This window comes from Canis lupus, chromosome 38 (assembly GCF_048164855.1).
Source record: "Canis lupus baileyi chromosome 38, mCanLup2.hap1, whole genome shotgun sequence".
Lineage (NCBI taxonomy): Eukaryota > Metazoa > Chordata > Mammalia > Carnivora > Canidae > Canis > Canis lupus.
Genome location: NC_132875.1, coordinates 11,867,473 through 11,894,857, shown reverse-complemented (window position 1 = coordinate 11,894,857; position 27,385 = coordinate 11,867,473). Strand labels below are relative to the sequence as shown.

The 27,385-nt window shown below is 39.3% G+C and overlaps 1 protein-coding gene across 41 annotated transcripts in view; it reads right to left on the bottom strand.

The window, feature by feature from the left end:
- Positions 1 to 27,385, bottom strand: part of ESRRG (estrogen related receptor gamma) — a 618,160-nt gene that overhangs the window by 258,670 nt on the left and 332,105 nt on the right. Inside the window, exon 1 of one of the 41 annotated variants that reach the window (XM_072814677.1) lies at positions 21,120 to 21,266. The exons of the other annotated variants lie outside the window; for them this stretch is intronic. The gene's annotated coding sequence lies outside the window, so the exon portion shown is untranslated. Of the gene's footprint in view, positions 1 to 21,119; positions 21,267 to 27,385 lie in introns of those variants that run through there. 41 annotated transcript variants of the gene reach the window in all.

Genomic DNA, 27,385 nt, shown 5'->3' with positions numbered 1-27,385 from the left:
TTTGTCACAGGTGGTCCTAAGAGTCACTGGATGTTATTTTTTTTTTCATTGTCTGAGTCAATAACCCTTAAGAAAGTATCATTATCCCCATTTTCAGATAAAGTAACTGAGTCTCCCAGAGTTGAAGAAATCTGCCAAAGGTCAGACTGCTGGTACCAGGCAGATACATCATTTAAAATAAGGTCTAGGGGCACCCAGGTGGCGCAGCTGGTTAAGTGCCTGACTCTTGGTTTCGGCTGGTCCTGGGATCGAGCTCAGCGTGGAGTCTGCTTGTCCAGCTCCCTTTGCTCCTCCCTCTGCTCTCCCTCTGCTCTCTCTCTCTCTCTCTCTCATAAATAAATAAAATATTTAATAAATAAATAATCAAGTAAGGTTTAACTGGCTTTTAAGCATATGTCCCTAGCCATAAGGCCCTATTAGACTGGTCATCACATCAGTATGAAAACTCATGTCTATAATGGTCATATTTTCTGGAATACCTGGGAGGGTCCTTATTTACAGATTTGTGTACCTCTGCCAGATAATGCACCTCAGATTTTTAGAGGGAAATATTAACCACGATTCTAGGCTAGAGGTCCCAGGAACAGAAGGCTGCCTGTTGCTTCAGCTCCAGATGGTGAAGGTCGTTTCAGAGTTACAACAAATAACTCCCCAATTTCCTCAGCATAGCTTAACAGAGGGGCTCTGGCCAGGACGACTTAGTCTCCATATGTGGAAACTTTCAAGTACCAGTTACAGCTCTCTGTGTACCTCCCCTCTCAGTCCCCACCCCTCTCAGTATCGCCTCCACACACCACTTAGCCATCCATTCCACTCATTGGGCCTTGAAACCCTGCCTGTTCTTCTTCTGAATTCTTGTTTGATTTTAAAACCCATTTTGTTGGTTTTAAATTTTTGCCAGTCCCATAAGAAAATGAAAAAAAATACCCAAAGGCAGAAATCAAAGTATTCAGCTCATCCCAGGGTATTGAATAATCATTCAGCCAATCAGTCAGAAAATATCTGTAATATTTATTCAGTACTTTTGGTGTTACAAACACAAGGCTAGGTACCAGGTATACCTATAGAATGTTCATTTCCTAATACACCTAATATACTAATATAACAATTTTCTCCTGTTCTAATAATTCTGTTAAAGAGAATCTGAAGGTCATACTCATTCACATCCCTCTTCTCTGGCCTTTTGGAATTATGTTTAGCTCCTCTGAAGGAACAAACACTTTTGCCTCCAAGCATTTATACTTAATGTTCCCCCATCTAGTTACTTTGTCATCCCTCTCCTCACTGGAGCTAATTCCTGCTCAACTTTCAGAACTTAGATCGGGTGTCCCTTCTTCAGGGATATGTCTACATGCACTACAGAGTTTTCACAATCCATCACATTCACAGCCAGTACAAATTACCTGCACCCCGGCCCCAGATGGAAGACACGGGGAGAGACTCGGACTGGCCTATCTTGTTCAATGTTGCCTCCACAACTTGAGGGACGATGCCCAGTACAGAGGTGGTGCTCAATAAATACTGCCTGGATGGATGGATGGATGGATGGATGGATGGATGGATGCATGAATGGATGGATGCAAGGAAAGGTGTCTGTCTTATTTTATTCTCTTAACAGTCAAAAACATCTCCAATCCTTTTAAAATGGAAGTAACAGATATATACAGATGGACATATGTTCCATCAGGCAGATATCACCTCAAGAATGACAGTTAACTGAGAACCAGGACCTGGGATTTTGTTGTTTTAAAATTGGAATTAAGAATAAAGAAAGAACATTCTGGATGGAGTTGAAAATTTCCCAGAGAGGGGTAAGGGTAGACCTCAAGAGGGATAGAGAGATCAGGATGTGTACATTTTTCCTGTTTTGCAAATGTGATCAAGGTATTGATACTATATCAAGATGTGTCAATTTAACTTAAGTTGTCACTGAGCCTCAGCTGATAGGACAGGCTCACTGGTAAGCTTTATGAGGTGGTCAAACTTATTAAAACATTATAATTCTAAGAATGTATGAGCAGAGGAATTGAGGACTAGGCCAAGACAATAAAGGTATGTGGATTTTCCTTTGAAAGGGCTCAGTTGTTCAGTCTCCTTTGTTCACAGGGCACATGCAGTTCCAACCCAGGGTCCCTTTTCAAAGGCCACCCAACCTCCTCCTGGGAAGAGATTTTCAGGTCCAGGAGAGGAAAAAAAAAAAAAAAAGATCTGAAAAGTGAGTCCCACCACTGTATGCACTGTTTTCTATCAATACCTGGCATTTCCCTTTTGCAAAGTCTAGATCTTTCAGTATCTGCTCTGAGTGAAATGATTAATTTACGCAATTAATTCAAAGAGTACACTGGTCTTCAGAATCAAACAAGATTTTAAAGTGGCAAACTTCATTAATGGCAACTAAGAAAAAAATCAAAATCTTACAGTCTTAGTTCTTGACTTAAAGTAAATGTTTGTTGAGTGAATAAATGACCCATGATCTCATGTTCACTGCAAATATCTATCCCAGCAAATCTTCAAGGCAAAAGCCACAAATAACCAAAGGGTCTGACTCGGATTCTCCCTGCCAGTGCCTTCTAGCTAAAAAACAAACAAAACACTTAAAAACAACAATAACAGTAACAAGAAAATACTTTGAAAAGAAGCACAATTTTTACCTGTATTTTCAGTTCTTGACAAGCCCTTGCTTTGTGCACGGGGACCTCAATTTATAATACCATCACATTAGTTAAGTAAATGAAGAAAGCATTGAGCTCACTTACAAATCCTTTCTTCCTTTGAACTGGCATGCACACTGGAACCTGCCTTGAGGTTACAACTTGGAGCTGTCCAGCTCTTGAATGCAATGCTTAGTCTTTGGGGGATTCAGTTTCGTGGTTGATAGCCTGAGGGTAAACCGGTGGGTCTGACTCTCAAGGACTGTGATAATGACACTTAGAAGTGGCTGTGAACAATAACAATAATAATACCAGCACTCTGTCAAGTGCTTTAGACCTAGTGTTTTCTTATTTCTTATAAATAACATTCTAGGATGGATGTTATGCTTTTCTCTTTCTTACAGAAAAGGAAAAGGAAGCGTAGAGAGCTCTGTAATCGCCCAAGGCCATGAGCTAGTAAGAACTAATGTGCTATAGAAACTAATCAGGCCAGGGAACAATTCTTAGTGCTATGAACTTGACATAATTCTTTAGCTCAAGATACTTTCCCAAAGGTAGACACTCAGTGACAATATGTAGTATAGAAGTACCTTACACGAACAGATCCATGTTTTAGCATTTGAGTGAAATTTCCAAGATAGTAAATTTTTGGAAACCATATGCAGTAGGCATTTAATAAATCATTTTTGGATTAAACTCACAAGCTACAGTACCTAAGAGCACTAACTCTTACAGAAATTTTTTTCTGGTCTGTTCTCATCATTCACTGCCTAAAGAAAGCAATTAAAAATGGGGTAGCCGAGGCAATAAGGAGGGGACGGTTATATTGGGGACCATTTATACTGGGACATGGCATTGAAGTGACAAAATCAGTTGAGTTCATTTTCCTCACGTCTTCATTTTGGTTTCCTTCCTAAATGTATCGAATATACTTTCATATGATAACTTCATAAAAAATTTGCTAGAGTGTGAATATTTTCAGGCCATAACATGTTCTTTATTGGTCATGAAACCTCTGGGAAATACTACAATTTTCAATAAATCACTAAGAAAAACCCAGAATCTTTATTATTTGAAAAAAAAAAATCCGTTGCTCTCTCAATTGCAATGATTATGCTAATTTTGGATACATTCTTTTTACCAATCACATTTTAGTTCACATTGTTGATGACCAGGAAAGTAGAGTATAAGGAGGAGAAAGGAAGAGTGAGGGCAAGGAATAAGAGAGGAACCTGAAGGAGTGCCGGTGGCTCAGTCAGTTAAGCATGCAACTCTTGGTTTGGCTCAGGTCATGATTTCAGGGTCATGAGATCAAGCCCTGGATCCAGTCCAGACTCAGCAGGGAATCTATCTGCTTGAGGATTCTCTCTCCCTCTCTCTCCTGTCCCTCCGACCACTTGCCTGCACTCTCTCTCTCTCTCGTCTCTCTCATAAATAAATAAATAAATAAATAAATAAATAAATAAATAAATAAATAAATAAATAAATAAGAGAGGAACCTGAAAATAAATCATCAAAGAAAAAACGGGTAACAAAATTAATGTACACCTAGCATTTTCAACTAGTTAATATCAATTACTCCTTCCCGTGGGATTCTGAGGCCACTATGCTCAATTCTAATTGTTGTTGTTGTTGTTATTATTATTATTAGTTTTTGGAGTAGAAGTCAGTGTTCATCACAAGTGCCCTCCCTAATGGCAATAATCCATCTAGCAGCCCCCCACCTACCTCCTCCATCAATCCTCAGATTGTTCACTATCTATTGTTAGGATGATTCTATTTTTTTGATTTGTGATTGCACCTAAATTTGTTCCAACATTAAGTTGTTAAGGTTTTCGTCATGTGTGCATAGTAGCACATGTTGAGAAGAACAAAGGTTCTGGATCCCAAGAGATATAGAGGTGGACTGACCTCACATGAGTACCAGTTCTGAGTATACTATTCAAGGTGTCTTTGGTTTTGCCATTTATAAAATGTAAATAATAATGTCTAACATAGGTGAGTGATTATTAACTATAATAAAAGTAAAAACACATGGTAGGTATTTCCTGTAGTATAGTCTTGCAAAGAAAACAAATCTGTAAAAAAAATTTAATAAAATTCAGAACATATTAAAATAAATGCTAGGACTGTTAAAAGCAATGTCTTACCAGCCATGGTACTTCTATAGCTCTCAGAATCCCTCCCCTCCCTTGAGGCTCCTGTTAATCATGTAAATTTCTGGGTCCTGAGGCAGATCTATGGAGCAGGGTCTCCAGGGTTTGGATTCAAGAACCTGCAAATTTGCATGTTCAACAAACTCACTGATTCATATGTTCACTCAGGTTTGAGACTCTTGACCAGAAAGAAAGAGAAAACAGATCAGTAAGAGACCCAAAGGAAACAGATGGCACACTTCACCTGGGCTGACTCTGGAGGACTTGACTTGTAGAGGGACTAATTGTGAGGGACTAGTTATAGTACAAAGAGGAACCACAAAAGGTAATGCCCAAACTGTTACCACCTCAAGGCCCAGAGGACCCATGCAGAACCTGGAAGCACGAGATTCATATGGAAGAGCTCTTCTTTAGAGAAGCAGTGACCTCTTTTTGAGGAATACAGCCAGAACAAGCCTAGAGGGGTGGTCATCTGGAGAATAAATACTCTGTTCTCACTTTTCCTCTCTCCAATCACCTACTGAGCCTCTGCATTAGCTGAAACCAACTGGAAGCCAGAGAATCCAGGGGTCTCATTGGTGTGGTTTGCAGAGGTCACGTGCTAGAATAGAAGCCAGTGGGAAGGTTGGAGATGGACCTGGAAAGTCAGGTGTAAGAGAACTGGCATGGAAAAGAAGCGGAGGGCTGGTGGCAAAGAGAAGAAGACTCCACACATGAAACAGTTCTTCAGGTTGAGAAGAACTAGAATGTTAACCCCAAACCTAATGATAATAGTAGCTCTACTTATTGAGTTTTGACTTTGCATTACTGTTCTAAAGATTTTACATGTATTAAGCTGTTTTATCCTCATTCTGGTCCTTAAGACAATCTTCCCATCATAGATGAGGAATCTAAGTCACAAAAAGGTTAGCTTTCCTGCCAAGGTTATAGAGCTAGTTAACAGAAAGCCCAGTTTAATGGAGACCACGTTGACAACAGCCCTCCTGCTCCGCTGTCTCGGGGGGTGCTCTCTGAGGGGGAAATGGTCTACATGCTGAGGGAAGAACAAGGGTAAACAGGCCCAGCATGTGAGAAAAACATGAAGAGGGTGCTGTGGCCAGACACCAAGGGACGAGGAAGGAGAAGAGAAAGCCTTGAACATCATACGTTAGGTGGAGCTGTTTTTTTTTTTTTTTTTTTTTCATGCTGGTAGTGGGGAGCTCTGCTGCCTCACAAAGCTTTTCAACATGCTGTTCCTACAACCTGGACACTGAGCTAATCCCTGGGCTTTAGCTGAACTCAACATGCTGAGGTGGAAGATAGCTTTATTGTTACTCACAAATGGAGTATTACAGATCCCTGCTTCTTTTTCACCTTTCATTTCTTGCTACTGATATAACTTTTTATATCAGTAGCAAGAGAAACACAAACTCAAAATATCTCAAGGCAGTGGAGGTAAAAATAGAATGTAATAGTAAAGCAAAGCAATCTTCGTAACAAATCTTGTAAAGCGAACCTGTCGGGTTTTGTTCTCTTCATTCAGCATACTCGTCCTCACAGAGGAGCACTGGCATGTAAAACGGTGACAAAAGACCCTGATCCTCATTATTCTGTTAGTATAATGTGTGTCTCTCTCTCTACCTGTCTCTCTTTTGCTCCGTCAATTCTCAGCCCACCACAAGGATGCAGATGCAACTTCTCCCACTGAATGTTGGAGTTGACAGGTGTTCCTGTTCAGGGCACTTGGGAAGTACAACTGTCCGGAGAAGACATATGTTAGGAGGGAGCAACACAGAAGGAGGGCAGAGGACAATGCGACAAGCAACTACCCCAACTTCTCCTTCTTAATGACTAGATTCTTACTGACGCTCCCGCTCCTTCTGTCCTTCCCTTGCATTCTTCCAACCCTGGTTCAAGTGTGAGGATAACTCAGGCTGAAAAAAGAAATTAGAACCCTGTTATTTCATGTACTGGGACTTTCCCAACACCATATGACCTGCTTTGGGACAGGAGCACATTCCATGGGTTTCGGTGCTAAAACATCTGGTCACTTTGAAAATCTTTACCTGACTTAGTAGGAAAAGCAGTGTGATATCTGATGGGATGGCCAGGAGTACTTGGTTAGACATCAAGAAGACTTTCATAATTTATATGAGAGCTTACGCCACAGACACTGTTCTATTGTCAGAATTTACACATAAAGAGAGGTCAGAGTCTTCTTGGAAGTCCCTACTTTATCCACCCTGATCTCAACAACTCTGTTCTCTTGGGTCTGACCTGATTCAGACCAAATGCTTCTGGCTGTAGATCCAGCATTCTCTTGCCATTATTCAGTTAGTGCAGATGCTATATATTTGATTGTGGTCATCACATAATCTCTTTTGTGATCTAAATCAATTTCTCTTCCCTGACAAATAAAACTTGATGAAGCTCAAATCATTTATAATCACTGATTTTAAGGATGAGAAAAAGACCTTCAGATCATATAACCCAACTCCTTGTTCTAACAGACAATGAAGACATAGCAAAAGGAAAGACACTTGCCCAAGGTCATACGAAGTAGTGAACCTGACTCAAACTGTTGTTTGAGTCCTCTAGTCATGCTGACTCAGCAAACCATCTGATTTAACACGGTTTTCCTTTCTTTCCCTGTTCCTTATATTTTTAAAGTCACATTGGCTTCTAAAAAAAGAAAAGAAAAAACACACAAAGCAGTGGGTACTGGCCAAAATTTCAAAGAGATTATTTCTGAAAAATAAGGGCATAAGGAAAGAAGGGGAAAATTTTTTAGTCTAATGCCTAAAATGCCAGCCAGATAGGTTAATCATAATCTAATCACCTGCAATGTTTATCATGGGTTATAGTAACAATGAGTTTAAAGCTATTTGAATAACAAGATACTGGGTTTTTGTCAGCTATAGCTCCATGGTGTCTGTAATTTTCAATATATCTCATGGTGGAAAAATATAAGCAATCATTAAGCCTTTGATTGCTGCTGGTACAGTTTACTTAAGTAGATACATAACGTATACAACACAAAGCAGATAGCTGAGTAACTAGAAAGCCGTCACATGCCCATGGTTGTGTGATTGTCTAAATGCACATGAGAGTCTTTTGTGGGTTTTTCTTCTTCAGATGTATTTTCTCATAATGATAGTTTATATTTATTCTGGCCTTCAAAAATTAAGGATGCATTTTGATCCTGGGACAAGATTGGTAGGAAAGATGTGGTCTATTAAAAAAAAATAACTGTTTAAAATGCCAGTTGAGGTTGTTCACAAAACATTTCCATGAGAGGACTGTCAACCATTAAAAAGCTATACTTGAGATTATGGGCTACAATAAAATCTTAAAAGTCAAAGTAAAAATCAACAAAGCCTTTGCACTTACCCAAATTGCTGTCACGCTTTATTATTGAAGGTGGCTCATGATGTGCTCACCATGTAATATATATTGTCTCTACCACTCACAAAAAATCCTGGTTGAAAGATATTATAAGCCCCCTCTCCAATTGACAAAATCAAAGCTCAGAAACTCAGATGCTAAGATCAGAAGAAGGCCACACAGCTAATAATTACAGAAACTACCTCAAATTCAAGTCTGCCTTGCTCAGAAGTCCAAGCTCTATCCTTGAACTATGCTGCCCTAGTACAGGCTATAAAATACCAATACATCATTGACGAAGGGTAGGTTTTAAATGACTTCAAGTAAACACTACAACCTCCCGATAATATTGTGTAATATCCTAATACTATCCTTCTTCAAAGACTTTTGTTTTGAGAATGGAGGAACTAGTTTTATTTATTGACTGCTATTAATTATCCTGTGAGGTAAGTATTATGCAAATAACTTTGACATGCAGAGAAGCTCAGTCTTGGTAAAGCTACTGTCTTGTCTAGGATCACACTGTAGAAAGCACAGAAGCCAGGTTTTAAAGCTCCCCATGTCTTGTGTAGAGCCTACATTGCAACTACTGTATTTTAAGCCTCAAAATCTAGCATCAACATAGAACCACCTAGGGGCACCTGGCTAGGCTCAGTAAGTGGAGCATGTGACTCTTGATCTCGGGGTTGTGAGTTTCAGCCCCATGTTGGGCAGGAAGCCTATTTTAAAAAAGAACAAAATAGAACCACCTTATTTTAAGCCACATTTTTATCATGAAAACTCCAACAATTGCCCAATATATGCCACTGACATGAGCAGCATGAAGTAGATGCTTTGGGAAACAGAGACTAAGGAAATGATTAAAACATTGGCTCCTGATCTCAGAGAGCTTAGAGTTCAATAGGGGAACTGAAGAAAGTGATAAAACCAGTAGGGCAGACAGTGTTTGATTAGTATCCCCAAATCAGAATGAACAGTTCCATTTCAGAGGAAAGACCACTTCCAAGCAGGAGTGATCAGGGACTGTTTCCCAAGGGTATCCTATAAAATGGTCCTTGAATAATGGATTTTGACAAGACATTTCAGGTAGATTGAATGGCATAAGTCACCATGGGTAAGAGGGAAAGAGTGATTAGGCCAAGGTAGCTTCAGTATGTTGTGCGTGCAGGAAAATACTATGAGAAAGCAGTGGAAAGATCATTTATGGCCATCAAAAGTCTCAACATTCAGACTAAAAATTATGGGCATCATTGTTGGACTAGGGGACCTACCGAAGCTATTATGGGATAGGGGAGAATGATCTCGGGCATACGTGAAAAGCCATATGAAAGTCGGCCTAGAGTATTTAAATGTTAGTCAACAAATCAGTAATGAGGCTATTGGAGTATAGCAAGTATTCATGCTAATTATATTCCTATGTAGGTATGTAGACTAGCAGTGGAGATGGAAAGAAATGACAAAATCAGGAAGTAAGGCCAAGGATAAATTGTAGGGAACTTCAGTGACTAGCAATGGAGGAACAGACTTGGATACGTTTAATTTGAAATACGGAAGAGACATCTGGATTCAAGTTTCCGATAAACATTTAAAAATATGGCAACTGAGTGAAGATATGAAATGGGTTGGAAATTATGATTTTGAATTTCTCCTGCATAGAGATGGTGAGTAGGTATCATTGAGACAGAGAACAGAGAAATAATAGAGAAGAATATAAACTAGAGATGAACCCACTCTTAGGAAATAGAAAAAAAGAGAGCTACCACCCAAAGAAAACTCAGAAGTACCTTGGGGTAGGGCAAACAAAGCAAAGGGAAGCCAGGCAAGAAAGTGATCTAAATTACTGCAGACATTGAGAGAATGAGAGATAAGATGAGGCTGGGCATGTACAGGTGGAATGGCCATAACTGGATAAGGAAGAACAAATGAGTAACACAAGGTCACCCAATGTGGCCACAGGAAACACTAGTGAGTCTTTCGGTAGACTGGTAGCCAGAGGCCACAAGTGCAAGTCACTTTGAAGAAATGTGATCAGAAAAAGGAGAACGCAGAACTGGCTCATGAACACAGTTGAGTCTAGATGGGTTTAATTTTTATTATCCACATAGGAGACCTGAGCATGTAAGAGAGCAACCTGAAAGTTCCGTTATCCTGGATTCTTCTGCCCTGATTAGCATTTGTGCATATTTTACTCTATCAGTGTTTTCATCTTTTCACCAGTACATGTTTCCAGCATGTGCCAAGGTCCTTTAGCATTAGAAACAGGTCAGCTATTGTTTTTTTGCTTTCCACCTAATCTTCTCAAAACACAGCACAAGATTCATGTTTTCTTGCATTGAGCACATTCCTGCATATACATATTTCTCAGACACTTAAAATTTAAAAAAAAAAAACAGGAAAAAGGAGCAAATAATAATCATTACAATAAATAATAATAGGTAAAATGTTAAGCATTAACTGGGCAATACTTTACATGAATTATCTCATTTCATTTCTAAAAACCACAATTTGAACAACAAACACTTGTTTTATTTTGGAATGCTATTCTGTACATAACCATTGAACAATTCCTGCCCTTTCATAAAAAGCTGATAACAGATCTGTTGCCAAGGCCTTGCTGCCAAGACCCATTCATCCACCCATTTATCCATTCATTCATCCATTCATCTTTTCATTTATTCATCCATTCCTTCATTCATTCACCAGATATGCCTATGCTATGCCAGGCACTGGATAATATGTAACATCAGCTTTGATTTATCATCCCACTTTGCTACAAATAATTCTAAAGATGTATTTGTGAGATAAACCGAACACCGTATTTCCATAAATGGCATGTTTTAAAGTCCAGGTAAATAAGAGAAGAAAATAATATTTTTATATTAATTTTACTCATCAAATAAAGATGCTCAATAGGTCTTTAACATAAATACACATATGCTTATAGCAGTATGAAAAAATTCAATTGGAAAATTTAAATTAGGCACATTTCTAATTTAATGCCTTATTATCTTTGCCATAGCATGTGCATACAGTTATCTAATAAGTAAAATATGTAGAACAAGGAAGAAGAGCCCTGCCCTAAGGGAATTTATAATATATTCTAATGTATTCTAATGGTGTGTGAAATATACATCTAAAGTCAGAATTTGTCAAAATTTTGTAACTGGTAGATGCTGATAACTATGTTCAAGTATGCATCTAAAATATTCCTGCCATAGGAAAAAAACATGTCTTTATTCATTGATGCTCATATACTGTATTTAAAAGCTTCCTTATGTACTGCTAGAAAAATAATTAATAGACCTCTACCTAGAAATATTTTGAGAAAATAATGTGGGGCAGCCCTGTTGAGTTTATTTACTATATTGTGGGGGTTTTTTTCTTCCTGAGGTATCATTAGACATGCAGGTGGTAAATTTACTTAAAGTATTTATTTTTGAAGCTGTATGTTTTCTTTTTTGGAAAGATATAGTTTATGAGGTAAATTTAAGTTTCATTCACCAAATTGTGTGATGAAAATGACACTGCCCTAGTCATCAAGGGGCCTGAGTTCTGGTCTTGGCTCTACCTGAGTTTAGGTGAACACGACCTCTCTCAGCCTCTAAGACTGTCCTTTATGAAAGGGAGATGGTATCAGCATAAACCAATGGTGGTTCTACAATGGTGGCATTCCATTAGATCAAGTGTCTTTGGAGGCAGGCAGGTGCCGGGGAGGTTTAAGCGATATGGAACAGCAGGATCTAGAGTAAATTGGAGAAAGATGGTCCCATCTAAATGCACTCAAATTCTAATAATGCTGTTCAGACCAGCAGACAAAGAGCCAAACAAAGCATAGCAGCAGCCCATGCATAGCCAGTTAACAAAATCTGCCCTGGATGATTGCTAAGGTAATTTCCAGTTCTAAAATGGCAGGCCTATGATGTTGAGCTTCCCCAAGAATTCTGACCTTTTCATGTACTGGCTCTTTCTACCCTAATATCCCAGGGGAACCCAGTAGCTTGGGCAGAAGCTGCACATAACTAGTTCCAGAAGATTCTTCAACTCCACAGCACTCAAAAACTTCATCTTTATACAGTTCCACCTTTATCCAAGAGCTGGAACACAATGTGAGAAGAACAGTATTTGTCACACGAAGACAGGAACACTGAAGTATTTAAGCTTTCTTTCTCCAACATAATTTTTTAAACTGCCAAAACATATTCTTTGTCATTCTCCAACATTTAAAGACACAATTTTTAGCTTGAAAGGCATGTGTTATTTGCCAATGACCTCGGAGAAAGTTAGTTTTATAAAACAGAATGACATACTGAGTTATTTTTCGCTTACCAACATCTTCTGGCTTTGGAGCTAGATTCCCAAATAGCTTAGTGGATCTGACCCAGTGTCAGATTACCCAAAGAGAGGCTAAGAAATGTGCTTGGGCAGCAGCAAAGCAGGAACACTAATACATTTTTTTTTTTGAAAGAAGCTGTTATTTGATGTTTCCAAAAGCGAAAAACAAAACAAAACAAAACAAAAAACGATGTACTCTTTGGTGAAAAAAATCAGAATGTCGTTGATTTCTTACATCACTTTGTAGTTTGATATTGCTTATATTTTGAGTACCTTTAGGTAGGGGATAAAGAGGTGGGCATTCCTTCTACGGCTCAACATGGTTTCTATAAGTCTTAACCTGGTCATGATCTGATCATTTCGGTGGAGGGAGAAGTCAAATAAGTAAATGAGGGTCTTAAAAAAAAAAAATCTCAATCAAGGAACGTGGGGTTTCTAAGCAAAGAAAAATTGGACTTAAACTACATATGCTTTTCTATAGCATTCGTAGTAAAAGAGTGTGAACTTTTTTCTTTTTAAGAGCTAGGGATTAGAACATTGGATGGTTTACCGAGCAGATAAAAGATTCACCATGGAATTCATGCATTTTCCATACAGATACAGTTTGCTTTGGGTTTAAAACTTGGAATACAAATGCAATGATCTGATGTAGACAAATAAATAGTTTTAGTTACACCATGGACTGCCTTGATATAGACTGGGTATCTTACTTAGAGAATTTATTTGTGTACCCTTGACCCCACTGAAGAGTATCAAACCCCTCAGGGATCTCCCCTCTCTCAATAAAATTAGTACTTTGTGGTCAACTATGAAAATGCTTTTGGGGGATCCCTGGATGGCGCAGTGGTTTGGCGCCTGCCTTTGGCCCAGGGCGCGATCCTGGAGACCTGGGATCGAATCCCACGTCGGGCTCCCGGTGCATGGGGCCTGCTTCTCCCTCTGCCTGTGTCTCTACCTCTCTCTCTTTCTCTCTGTAACTATCATAAATAAATAAAAATTAAAAAAAAAGAAAATGCTTTTGTAAAAATGGTATTTGATAGATCTAACAATCAGAAGGACAGAAAGAAAAAAAAAAAAAGAGATGATCTCAGGGCTCCTGTAAATACCCAAAGATAGAAAAACATTCATAAATCTCCATCAGGCAGCCTCTAAGTTCTCTCATGAAGAAAAAAAAAAGATCCATCTAAGGGAAAATAGCCAGACTTGGATCTTTTTTGAGAAAGTAGCTGAAGATCAGGTGTTTTGAGGTGAAACAAAACAAAACAAAACAGAAACAAGATAAAATGAACCATGGGGCTTAAAGGATATGAATAGGCTCATGTACTTTTAGAAATGAGTCCTTTACAAATCAAGCAGTATAAGACCATGAGAGGCTCCTCAGCACAGATACTATTCCAACCACAATATGGAAAAATACTAAAGGATTTTATATCTATAACTTATGTATTAGATAATTATAATAATAAGAAAACAGTAACTAATATCGAAGTATGACACATCATTTATATTTCAGTTGTACTCACAGCCATAAAGACCGTACAGCTTATGAGTGGTAGAGCCAAGATTTGAACCCAGACACAGACTTTCTGACATAAGGACCAGTGCACTTAAACTCTGTGCTTCTTTAAAGAGTTGTGGGGGGACAGGGTAACTGGGTGATGGGCTTTTAGGAGGGCTTTAAGGAGGGCACGTCATGGGATGAGCACTGGGTGTTATATGCAACTGATGAAGTTCTGAAAACTCTATCTGGGGGCGCCTGGGTGCCTCAGGAGGTTAAGGATTTGCCTTTGGCTGAGGACATGATCTCAGAGTCCCGGGAGAGAGCCCTAACTAGGACCTCTTGCTCAGCAGAGAGCCTGCTTCTCTCTCTGCCCTTCCCTCCTGCTCTGCTCTCTCTCTCTCTCTCTCATAAATAAATAAAATCTATAAAAAAAAAGAAAAAGAAAAAAAACTACATCTGAAACTAATGATGTACTATAGGTTGGCTAACTGAATTTCAATTAAAAATAAAAGCGCTGAGTCAGACCTTGCTCTCAGCGGGAACAGAACTGGTATTTTGTAGCTCCCCTTGGCTCCCATTTCTCAGTACTTTGTTCTTTTTTTTTTTTTTTTTTTGGTTTTCCATTTCTCTGCACTTTGGAAGCTGTGTAGGGAAGCACGAGAAAACACTTAGGTTCCTTTCAAGAGGATGATCTTCCCCGTGTCACAAGTCTGCAGCAAGGGCCACAGTTTAGCCCTCATTAGAGCACTGCTCATGTAACGGATGTGAGAGCACATGATGTTCCATTACACAGTGTGGTGGGAGGTTCTGAATTGCAAAAGCAACATGAAATTCTAAACTTAAGTCTCCTCTGTACATCAGTCATGCTGTGCCATCATCGTGTTACTCTTTCACTTTATGAATGAAAATCTTTGTTGCTAAATCCTCCAATTCTGTCTCTTTTTTTCCCCCCCTCAAGTAAAGTACTGCTCACTCTCCTAAAAGTGCTGTGAGGCTTCAAAGCCATCCTTCATCAGCAGAAGACCGAAGAAACAACGAGAAATGTTGCTAATCTATTAATGGAAAGGGCTAGAATGCAGCACTAAATCCACACTGATTAAACGTGTGTGGAAACTGTGGCTTAGAAAATCTGTTTTGCAGGATGACATCTTAAAATGAAATTAAAATGCAAAACTTAAAAAGAAAAAGTGTGTGGAAACTGTAAATATATCTGAACAGGATCTAAAAAGGAATGCAGAAACAAGGTGGCGGGATGGTGCATGATTTCCTTTTTTGATTTTTTTAATTGTTGTTGGAAATGGTATTTGGACTCTAGTGAAAATGTGAACCCGGAAACCCTGCCCTTGCCTCAGTTTGCCTTCTGTCATCTGTTGTTCACCTGTTGATTGTGCACCAAGCAAGTTTTCTGAGTTCAAACATCAGTTGCCTCTTGGCTCCTCATTCTCCCTGTGGGAGTCCACGCACTGGCCTCCACCCTTCCATAACCTTGTGATTAGGGAAATGGCCTTTGTCCTGAGCTCTTGAGCTCTGCAACCATGTAACCAGGGTCCTGAGGGACAACACATCCCAACCATCCCATGAGTACCACAACTTCAAATGATGTCACCTCCCCCCCACACACACACATCTGTTTCTTTCCCTCCCTTCCACCTGCTGGTAAACCAAACTTCTCTCTTCCCCACTGCTCCAACCTGATACCATGTAGCCTTTCCTACCTAGATACAATGTCTTGTCTTTTTTCAGAATATCACCCTGAATTATCACTCATCCCTTTTCCCATCATCACTGTCACAATTGAAGTTACTCTTATGACATCACTGCAAAAGGTCCAACCTCACCTTAACTCTGTGCAAAGAAGCAAGAGAGATCATTTTAAAACAGAAGCTCCTCCTGCTGCTCTTTTCTGTAAAATCCCTGTAACAGTCCCCCATTACTCTGAGGATTCTGGTCAAACTGCTTGCTATGTTCTAGAAGGCCCTTTTTGACCTGGCCTGAGATTTCCTCCCTGTTGTCACCTCCCCTTCCTTACCAACCCCAACAACCATCATCAGTGCCTAGAGTCTTCCAATCATACTCTGCTCTTTGCACAACATGGCGACTCCTCCCTCCTCCACCACTGACACCACTTTCCCCTGACCAATCCCTGTGTCAGTCCTTCGAGGACCTTCCAGCCTTCTCAGGCTGACTTGGATGTACCTCAGGTGATCTTGATGACCCTGGGTCTACCCTTATTCTATCACTTTACCATACTCTAATTTTTGCTCATGGCTTGCATTCTCTCACTGGACTTCAGACTCCTTGAGGGTTGGGACTATGTCTTAGCATCGCATATCCTCAGCACAATCCTTCATATGATTTATTACAGCATAAATAAATGGAGAATGACTAAACATGAAGAAAAGTCAAGGTCTCTTCAAACATGTTAGCACAGACAATATTTACATATACTTTTATTATATATGCTTAGCTGTTGATTAATGTAGAACCCCCTTCAAATATGTTGGTAGGAAGGCCTCTATATAGCATTTAGAAGGAACATTTCATGACTTCCAAAAAATATTAAGAGGTGGGGGGACAAATTCTCCAAATCCCACTAAAGTTAAAGGAGAAAGTGGTGGTGGTCACAGTAGCTGTTGAAAGATGAGAGGCACTTCTGGGATTATGACCAGGTGGGCAGTGAGGAACCGCAAGTGTTCACTACACATGGGCAGAGCATGTACTATGGAGACAAATCCAGAGCTAAGAGGTTACAAGATAAAAGAGGGTACTTCGAGGCATTTTTAACCGTAGGCTTCTCTCCACACCCAGGCATCTCTGAACCTCTTGAAGTACATCTATCATTGTTTTGGATTTATCCTCCTCTCTTCCCAGCCAGGTACTACTGGCATGATCTATGGTGAGGGGCATAATTCACCAGTGTAGCTTGCCCATACACACTGTAATCAGCAGTGACGTATTTGGTGACAGTTCTGTATAAAAGATGACTAACATAAATAAAACGCATTGTATATTATAGGGTAATAGAATATAAAGCACCACGGATATACTCTTCTAGCAGAGAGGATCCAGGATTTAAGTCCGTGAGAGATGGCATTCTGAGGGACAGCTAAAAGTCAGCCTAGCAGCTTATCCTATTACCCAATGGTATCCCAGCAGTCTAGCTATCAGCCAGCTCAACATGAAGACCTTCTCAACAAGAGCTAATGAGGAGTTTAAACAAATATTTATGACCTCAAATCAAGCATCCAGTGTTATTTTAGTCTTCATTCTACTTGTTTGTCACAGAGGCTTTTCTTTTTAATATGTTGCAGACCACTGAAAACAACTGATAAGAATCACCAAGGTATTGGGTAAAGGACAACAGTGGAGTTAAATCTGAGTCTGAATTCTGACTCCAATGCTGAATAATTATATTACTATTGGATAATCATGAAGACTCAGTTTCTTCATCTTTAAAATGGAGGTCTTGTTTTATTTATTTCTATAGTCCCAACATTGAACACAAGATAGTAGTACTGCTATAAATGATTCACATTCTCTCTCTCTCTCTCTCTTTCTCTTTCACACACACACACACACACACACACACACACACACACACTTTTGGACATCTACTATTCTGAATGCCCAGACAGGAATGTTCCCAAAGATCTCTAATTGTGGACTGATACATGTACTCTCTATTCCATTATCACTCCCATGCTCACTTATGAATACAACCAGAGCTACTTATCAACAGTTGAACCTAGAGTTGCCTGCCGCCTTAAATTTAAATAGCAGTTGCCTTTACCTTCCTGGCACCTGTCACTGCACACTAATTATCAGAAGAACAACATTCAGGGACTAATATTAATAAGTATTTAGGAGACATTTTGGGTGTCTGGTCTCAGAACAATGGAAATTTTAAAATTGACCAGAGAAACTTGTTAGAGGTTGTCACAGGTTGATTCCTTGAGAAATAGATTCTGAGACATGTGTGCAAGAGGTCTGTTAGGAAGTACTCTCAAGAACTGAGTGGTGAGAGAAACAGAATGGGTAGACACAGGAGAAGGAGTATGTAGTGGATCCCACCAGGAGCTCTGGAGCCCACATAGTCCTTCAGAGCTGTCTCTATTTGAGACAAGGGAGCCAGGCTATGGTACCTCTGTACAGACTAAGTCATGAAGCCCTGCAAGAGGCAGCTTCCCTTGGCAGGGTCTAATTCCAAGCAAAGATTCAACTGTGAAGCATCACTTCTGGCAGATGTGAAAACGAATCTCTTGGTTCTGGAAGCAGATCTGGGCAGCACATCACAGCATCCCCTACAGAGGTGTGAGGCAGACCTCGACTATCAGATCTATCAATTCCTGGCAGTAGAACACCAGTCTCCCGTTACTTTTCTTAGCCCACTTCAGAGCTCAATGGCCCTGGAGCAGTCCCTGACCAGGAAGTGCTCACCAGATCCCAACGGACTGCAGACATGCAGGACAGGCTAACTTGAGGCTGAAATGTATGGCACACCTATTGAAATTCTACTACTTGGATTGAAAATAATAGGTCTTCCTCTGCTTTGAGGCACACCTAGTTGGGATTATGTAACTTTAAAGAAGACACATCTGACTTCAATGTTCTGAGAAGAGGAAATAGCAAGAACAGAGGATCATTTCTCAAACCTGATAAACACTCTGGAGTCGGGAGAGACTAAGCTCTGGAATGGACACCTGACTCTGGCAATGGATCCCTGGAGGCCCACAGTGAAGAAGCAATGTTAATCTGAACCATGGGTCTTCTCCTCAAGGTCATTCCACTCAACTAATACAACACTGAAACAGTGCCAGAATACAAGCCTGAACTGTGAAGACAATCCCTTCCTTAGTGGTTACTCACAGGTTGTATCTTTGTTATTATAAGGAGACTTAAACTTTTTGAACTATGTGCATGTATATGTAAACTACCAGGGCAATATGCTTATCCAGTCCACCTTCAAAAGATGTTCACTATCTTTTAAAAGTACTACACACACACACACACAGACACACACACACACACATAAAGGCAACTGCTATTTAAATTTAATTTATTATATATATGTATATATATATATATATACATATATATATAGTTACAATCTTACTTTTTGAACCATCATAGATTTAAAATTATTTTAACACATCTTTCTAACAATATAGTCACAAATGTTAAGGTAATTAGAAGTAGCTTTGAGGCCAGAAAAAGGGGAGGTAAGATTAATCCAAGCAGAAGTTGGAAGAACATAATAAAAGGTTAAGGTACAGTATTTTGGAAAGGACCTCAGCCAATTGGTTTCTCTCTCTGAGGCTCAGTATCTTCTCCTGCACAAAGGGCATAATAATGCATTGTTGGTTAATATTAAGGGTCAAACGACACATCGCATGTAAAGTGACTGTATGCACAGAATCATGTTAGTTTCTTCTGCTTCGTCATCTTCTATATAAACTCATGGACTAATTTTCTAAGAATATGAGTCTTTAAAAAAAAGGCACATGATGTTTCCATAGCTCAGATCTACAGGAAAAAAAAAAGTGCATCAAGAGGGCAAGTGCAAAGAAATTGTGACTCATGCACCGTAGCCTGTGATTAAACCTTAATACAACTTGACAGTTTTAATTTTTACATAAATACCACCAGGGCCTATCATTCACATTATGGATTTCAAGCTTAACAAATGTAATTTAAAAACAACAAAGCTGCTTTTAAAGGAGTACTGTCAAAGCGCTGACATTTTCAAAATTGAAAATGCTCTGTGTATAAGACTTGAAATAGAAAACCCACCAATTTTTCTCTTTACCTGACAGAAGTTATCAGGATGGACCCTGAGAATGCCTGTACATTTTTTAAGTTGAGTTATTGATAGGTTAGGACAATTTCTCATGGAATCATATATATTTAGATAGAGAACAAGAGCTAGTAATTGCTGAAATTTGCTTAACACTGAGACAGGCGCCATGCATAAATTATCTCTTTAATTGACACAGAAATTCTACGAGTCCATTACTATTTACCTTCATTTTACCAACCCCCCCAAAAAAACCCAAAGCACAAGAGTAAGAGGGAAAGCTGGAGGCTCTGTGCCACTGATTCGAAATCTCCTCTAATATATATTATCTGCATCATATAGCAAACCACACAGTGGGAATAAGGCTTACAGAGGTCCTCAGAGAAATTCCAAAGTCCCACAGCTAGACAGTGACAAGAAGAATACAGGAACTCAGTTCCTACACCCACGTTCTTTTTCATATACTTTTTATGTCCTTTCTGGACCGTGGTTCTCACACACGAGAGTAGTGTGTATGCAGCAAAACAAAAACTTTATATGTTCAAGATACAAAACTAAGTATCGTCCCTCTACTGCACCTCACTGATCTGTCAACAAGATATGTGGGTGCCCTATCTTTCTACTTCAGCATTAAATTCAACTAGTAAATATCAAAACAAATAATTTTGTTATGCCCCTAAAACACCTAACTATGTGATTTTTTTAACCAAATTAAAAATAATAAACAATATCTCTAGCTCATCGAAAGCAAATAAGAAATACACCTGGTTTGTGAGTAATAATTGCATAGATGAGGACAGTACGTTACTATTTTCACTTCTCTGCTATTTGCATAACACACTCATTCTTTCAGCAAATATTTACTGAGTACCTACTATGTGACAGACACTGCTCAGCAGTGGGAATGCATCCCTGAGTAGCATCCAAACAATCTCTTCCCTCAATCTTTGCTGGAGAGGAAGACCAGAGAGAAATCAAGGTGAATTTTTTTAGTCTCTCTCTCTCTCTGTTTTCAGAACTGTAGTGAAAACAGTAGAAAACACCTACTATTTTTTTTTGCAAGCTCCTTGAAATAGCCTTCAAATTTTTCTTACTTCTCCATATCTAAGAATGGATTTTACCATGAGAAAATATGCAGAAGAGGTCCATCAACAAAGTCAGCCAACATTTATTTAATATCTTCTGCTTTCCAGATGCTAAACCAAATATAATGTCACAGTTCAAAAGAGCTTTTATATTTTAGTGAATCAATCAAAGCAAACAAAAAGTATAGTCAGCCAACATACATACCACCCCTGGTGCCCTAATGCAGGAAAGATCACCTTTGCACGTATCCCCCCTCGCCACTCTGTCTTCTTGTTTGGTTGCCTCGTAAAGCCAGGAATATAACCAGGTTAAGACAGAAATCGCATAGGAGAGTGGCAAGCCTAACCCTCTAGCTCATTTCCAGACAATTCCTGGGAATCGTTAATGTGCAAAGTAAGAGCCAGATTGGCCAGATTCATATTTATGTCCTGCACAGTAGTATACAGACATTCCGTGTGCAAATGCTGGTGATTTCAAGGTGACAAGCCTCTGATTGAAAAGTCTAGAGGTCGATAAGTCTCATTTGGGGTCACCTGGCCTTGCTGTCACCTCGGCTGACAAAGAGGAAATTTTTAGAAAATAAACCTTAATAAGCTTTAAACAGCTAGGCCTCCACTTTCAAAATAATTATGAGACACCATTTCTTGCAGCTTAAAAAAAAAAGAAATTGATTTCACATTTCTGTTATTTGCAAGTCTTGTGTGAGTAAACAGGTACAAACTGACTACAAAGACCTCAGTTTTCAAGCAAAACACAAGAGCACTTAAATATAATGGGGCTGGTAGATGCCTTTTAAATATACCCTTCACTTTTTTCTTTTTCTTTTTCTTTCTTTTCTTTTTTTTTTGGTCTGAGAGACAGATTTGCACTTGTTATAGAATGACTAAGTCACTCATAGCAGTGCCACTTGTGAGTAATGACACGATTGCTTCCCTCTTGGGGTGTTAAGTATTTTCTCTCTGTCTCTGTCTTTCCCTGTATATATTAATACCTAATTTTCAGGTTGGTTATCAAAATGCAGGCAAACATTTTCTGCTATTGCACAGGAAGATAGAGGACATTTTAGAAACTCCAGAGCAGTTCAAGCCTCAATGAGGTTCTAACTTATTGATTTATGTGAATCAATACGCATTTTTGCAAACTATCTTTTAGCATTCTCTCCCCCCCTCACTCTTTTTTTTTTAAGTTAGCACTTAGCAGCAGAATTAGGTCATTTTCATTAGAAAGAGTTCTAATTAACTAGTTCTTTATTTAAAAGAATACAAGTTCTCCTCTCAAGATTCTATAACATTTTGTCAATAGTTCAGAACAGGGCTAATGATCATCATTAATGAAAGCCCAGAGTGAGTGTGAGATCTTCATTTCATTCCCTTTATCAAAGCATGAGATCCCAGACAAATACAGCTTTACAGTAATCATTTTCTACCTCACAAATAAATAAAACAGGCATGCCAGAGAAGGTGACAGAATGTGTGTGGTTGAAAATAAAAAATACCCTTGCCAATTTTAACAGGTATTCAATCTTCTGAACCAATGAGAAATTTGGAGAAATATTTTCTCCTTCTTTGTTTCTCTTCCTCCTTTAAAAAAAAAAAAAATTCTACTCAGATGTCCCATGTTCATTATAAATATTCTCTTATGTAGATATCAGAAAGACAGAATGAGAAGGAATGAAATAACTCCAATCTTGCATTTTTCTTTAGAGGATAGATTAGAATTTCATGGTGGGGGTGGGGACCTGGGGTGTCCGGGAGTTGGGGGATGGGCTTGGGTAGTTTGAAAATGCTTTTCTGGGATCCCTGGGTGGCTCAGCGGTTTGGCGTCTGCCTTCAGCCCAGGGTGTGATCCAGCCCAGGGTGTGATCCAGCCCAGGTGTGATCCTTCAGCCCAGGCTGTGATCCAGGATCGAGTCCCAGGTCGAGCTCCCTGCACGGAGCCTGCTTCTCCCTCTGCCTGTGTCTCTGACCCTTTCTCTCTTTGTATCTCTCATGAATAAATAAATAAAATCTTTTTTCTTAAAAAGAAAATGCTTTTCAGGTGATTCTGATATATCTTTTGATTGAGGACTTAGACTTTATTTCCTTGGGTGCCTGATTATGTGTATCAATCACATTACGAATGGCTCCAATCTCTATTCTCTTAGAACAATACATTTACTAGGAGATACCCTCTGCACAGTGGGTCTGAGGAATGGGGCTAATTGTAACTATTCTGTATGTGTGTGTGGAGGGGCAGAAATGTTCATAAAAGTTATGTTATTTTATTAGCTGCACATGTACTAATATTAATGTACTTAACCATAGCACAATCTGCCTTACAACATCTAGCTCCTTCAGATTTATCTTTTACAGGCCCAACATTTTCATCATTAATCTTTAATAAAAATTTAAAATAATTTATTTTGCCTCCTAGGAAATCCTATTTCCTGGTCTTCTTTTAGTTTTTGTTATACATCTATAAATGCATCTACTCCTACAAGACTAGTTGCTTATGCATTCATAGTTTCCCAACCAAAGTTAATCTATTCCTTCTTTTTAAATTTTATTTATTTATCTATCTATCTATCTATCTATTTATTTGAGAAAGAGAGTGAATGAGAGACAGAGAGAGAGTACAAGCCTGGGGGGGGCGGGGGGGAGGGAGATAGAGAGGGAGAAGCCGACCCCCAGCAGAGCAGAGAGCCTGATGCGGGACTCATCCAAGGATGCATCCCAAGACCAATCCCAGGACTCTGAGATCATGATGTGAGCCGAAGGCAGACACTTAATTGACTGAGCCACCCCAGCACTCTAATGTATCCCCCCTCCTCAATTTCTCACAAATTCCTAATGGGATTCAAATCCTCCTATGTCCCTTGCCACTGTCTGGACAATACTGTGGTGACATCTAGGGGGATAAAAGTGCATTTGGGACCTCCCAAAACTATGTTCCCATGGGACGCCTGCCTGACTTTTGCCCTGACTCTCCCAATGTTTTCTAGACCACAGTCAGTCCAAAACATTTCCCACTACGGCTTTATAAAATCTCTTGCATCTTCTCTCAAAGAATGAGAATAAAAATATATTTGTTTTTAAAACTCCAAATCATATTATATTGCATTCTTCTGGAATACTGAACATTTCTGCCATAATCCCGGGTACCATTTACTTGGTTTGTACCAAGCCTTTTGCTTTTGTTTCTTGATCTCTTAGTTAATGTGGTTCTTCCTGAGCTAATTACAATTTTGTTAGATTAAGCAGGGCCTGAAAGGCAGTACTCCTTTATCTAATACACTAGCTAAAAGTTCCTGTCATCCCATCATACTCCTCCGACAGCTCCTTTTTCATAATTTACATAATTTCATAATTTATGTTTCTCTCTCTCTCCAAATGTTTACTGTTTTCCCAATGATTTAACACCTTTGCTCACTTTCCATTCCTTCCCATAACCCGTTTAAAATATCCATGATACTATAGTTCCTTGTAGTCAAGATTTTTCTCTTTTTAGCTAAGAATAACTTTGGCTTGAGATTAAAATAAGCTCCTTGCAGAGGCCTTCCTTCTATCCACAGGAGCTCCATATTTAAGTTGTACCTTAGGAATCATAACAAAAGAGACTCATACATACTTCATTTCTACCAACACAGGAACACACAAACACTTAGCTTACTTAGAGTTTATGTTAAAAAACTGTAATAAGGCACTAGATTCAAATTCTGAGGTTCAGTAGAAAAGAAAGTCCGTAAAACAATACTGTTATTCCAGACAACCTGTAAACAAAGATGTACTAATGAATTTCTCTGTGTTTTAATTTCCTTATCTTCAATATAGCGAAGAAATTATAAAACAGATGATTCTATCAATGTGTTACTGAGCACGCTCCATTTCTAAAAGCCAACTACTTGGCTTTCTTCCTTCATCCTCCCTGTCATCCCCAACTCCCAACAAAAAGCTTACCAGTTGGTTAGTCTGTGTGTTATTCGTTCATGGAAATGCTAGTATTATTTAACAATAAAAATAAAAATCGCACTCAAGCGAGCGCTGAATTATTCATGCACTCTGATTTTACATAATTTGGCCATCCTTCTTTTTATTGCTATTTCAGTTTCTATCACTAAACAATTCTCCACTAGGTCCACCCTGGGTTCCTGTGAACAAGGAGATAACACTTGCAAAGTGTTCCCTCGGAGACGATGTTCTGAGCTGATGTCCAAACATTTGCAGCCAAAGCCTAAACTACGAAAACCAGCAAGGAATACCTTCAGCGCCCGGAATGACAAGGAGAGTATTAACAATACTTTTTTTAAAAAAAGAAATCAAATTTCTTTAGAATTTAAAAATCTGTAATGACACAAAAGCTAGCAAAATTGAACCATCACAGGAAGAGACTTTTAAGACTTACATTGTCACCCTATATTTTCATTATAAGTGCACAGACCCAAGACATCATTTAAAACACAATTAAGGCACTTAAAAGTGGTTTTGACATTAAAAGTTACTAATGGGCAATGTCAGACTCTCTGTTCAGTAAGTAGCAAGAGGAAGGGGAAGGGGCATAACTGAGCAGGTGGGTGTTGAGAGGGTAGGTGTAGAAAGAAGAATGCACTTTGCACTATCAGCAAAATGTCAAGAGCTGGCGAGGTGAGTCATTACGGTGGCCAATATTCTAGATGTCACCGTGGTAGGGTACAGTGGTGCAGGCCCCTATCTCATGCAGCAGGCCACCTGAACTTCATTGGAATTTTGCTCAGAGTCAGAGGGGGAAAAGCTAGTTTCGGTGGCAATACCGAATCAGAGCTGGAGAAAGCAAAGAATGCGAAGCAGTACAAACCAAACAACTCAAAAATGCCTTCTCCAGCCAGAGGAGGGTCTCCTTTTTTTTAAACACTGTTTATTGTTTTGCTCATTTCCAAAATATGGTTTTAACAAGTCATTAATGTAACCGACTGGAAGTGTAAACTAAACCTTTGGGGTGGCATTCAAATGTTCAGTGTTAAGTGTGGGAAAGGAAAAAAAAAACACAGATGGAAAATACTGTAATGAACTGACATGTTCTATTTAAAAACTGTTTGTCAGCCGTAGTTAAGTTGACACTGTCAGCATGGCAACAAATCATAACATTTTGCATGTTTTGCTGCATGCTTGAAGCAGTGATAGCACATAGCACGCCTAGATCATAGTGGTGGGAGTTTAGGAACGGTACAATCAATGGAATGGAACAGAACATGTCAGATCTGCTACTCCCGAAAGGTCAGCCACTGGGGAAGTGCACAATGTCTGGTGTGCTATTTCTTTGTGTCTATAAAAGAAAACTGCTGTTCAGACTTTTAAAAATGGGATGTGAGTGGCCCAGGAGGACTAAGGGGATCCCCTCCTCTGCAGGCTTTAATTGTGGCAATTCACGGAGAGATTCATGCACTGCAAGCATGGTGTCCTCCACCAGAATTCCCTCCATTGCGGCTTTCCCATAATAATAATATTTATTATGCAATAATAAATAACACAAACTTGAGCCAGATTTGGAAGTCTGAGATCTGCATTCCTGGTCTGTGACAGACAAGGCTTGTGCTCTTCCCTGGTTCCTGGACCCAAAGCCAGCATGCAATTCCCAGTCTAGCACCTGGTAGACCACATGACTAAGCTCTTGCCAATGAATTCTGAGCAAAAGTGCAGTTTCTACCTCACTTGTGAGAAAATATCTGCACCTGGATTTTTCTCTTTTCCCCTTTCCTTGGCCAGAACAACCAAGGCCACTAAAACCTTGGAGACTGTGTATTGCCTGAGCTCCTCAACACTTCTGAGGGGCAGAGCCACCTGTCAACCTAGAGCCTTCACTGTAGTCTTTCACAGGAGAGAGGAATAAACATTTCTATTCTTTGTTCCACGCTATTTTGGAGAATGTCCATTACAGAAATACATTACTCCAGACTCACTGAGGTCCTGACTCCAACATTTGGTTATAGATACTTTGGAAAGTCACTCAAACTCTTTTGAGCCTGTTCTCCACGTGTAAAGTGAACAAGATCATATTTGCCTTATTTTATCAAGTGGAATATGGATGTAAGTCACCCTATAAAATGCTGTTTGACAAAAATAAAATATAAACCGATATAAGGACTCAAAGGAAAGAACCATTCCTTCCAGAGAAGATGGAGTGATTAGAAAAGATAAAAGAGAAGATCTTGAGATGAATCTTAGTAACGTTTTGATAGGATTTTAACTTGCACAGAAGATATACAAGGATGGAAAAAAAGCATGGTGTAGGGGCAGCCTGGGTGGCTCAGTGGTTTAGCACTACCTTCAGTCCAGGGCCTGATCCTGAAGACCCGGGATCGAGTCCCACATCAGGCTCCCTGCGTGGTGCCTGCTTCTCCCTCTGCCTGTGTCTCTGCCTCTCTCTCTCTCTCTCTCATGAATAAATAATTAAATAAAATCTTAAAAAAACAAAGCAATGGTGTAAAATTAAAAATAGTGCATCTTTCAAAGGATAGTAGAAGACACTTTGAAACAGAGGGATCTAATAG